General features: G+C 38.2%; 1 long non-coding RNA gene across 1 annotated transcript; it reads left to right on the forward strand.

The window, feature by feature from the left end:
* Positions 1-94: 94 nt before the first annotated feature.
* LOC107566181 (uncharacterized) lies at positions 95-674 on the forward strand. Its single transcript, XR_001606479.1, has 3 exons — positions 95-268; positions 381-477; positions 576-674. It is a non-coding gene; the product is annotated as an uncharacterized lncRNA (long non-coding RNA).
* Positions 675-875: the final 201 nt, after the last annotated feature.

Raw genomic sequence — 875 nt, forward strand, 5'->3', positions numbered from 1 at the left:
ATTGTAACACACAATTATATTACTGTATCTGTAATGTTGTGGGTATGTTTCTTTTTGATAAACATTAATCAAACTTTTTTATGTCATAGCCAGGGAATATCTGTGCAGACACCTTTCAGAAAAGCTTTTTTGAATATTGTTTTTGCAAACACACGGAAGAGGTGATGTGCGAAGTCAATAGCTTTTATTGTCCAGCATGTCACCCAGACATGTTGGCGGTATGTTGCGATGGCAATCGCAAACATTATCGCTTTAGAAAATCAAGGGGGTATGTACATACACACACATTAATGTTCATATCAAAACAACATAGAAATGGTTGCATGTAGAGTAATGTCTGGTCAGTTAAAAGAGTTTTTTTTGTCATTTTCCATGGACAGGACTGAGGAACCCTCTCTATATGCGGGGTTATTTCTTGCCCAGGATGAGGAGGTATCGGCCTTCCTGAACAACATCAGAGGCAGCAGCATGACAAGAGTACGTCAAAGATTGCATATCATGACAGTATGTATACTGTTTATGTTTGTCTGTGTTTTGTGTTTATTTGTTAATGCGAGTAATATCTGACTTCACAGGCAAATGACAGTGGGATGTGCGGCGTCTCAAGGTTCAGGGCAAGTAAGGAGACATCAAAAAAATCATCCTCCAAAGTAGATGAAGAGGGGATTCAAGTGGCAGTCTGCAGGTATATGGGTAGGCCAGAAGCATGCGATTGTACAGATGGCACTTATCAGTCATGCTATGGAAACACATTTGTTTATAAATCTATCTGAAAGTCATGTTTATTTCCTTATGGGAAGTAAAGCAAATCCCCTCAACAGATTTTTTTTTGCTAAAAAGATTGTTTTGAAGTTAAGTTAGTCACCTAAGTTAGT

The sequence above is a fragment of the Sinocyclocheilus grahami genome, unplaced genomic scaffold, assembly GCF_001515645.1.
Source record: "Sinocyclocheilus grahami isolate Dianchi unplaced genomic scaffold, SAMN03320097.WGS_v1.1 scaffold1054.1, whole genome shotgun sequence".
Taxonomy (NCBI): Eukaryota; Metazoa; Chordata; class Actinopteri; order Cypriniformes; family Cyprinidae; genus Sinocyclocheilus; species Sinocyclocheilus grahami.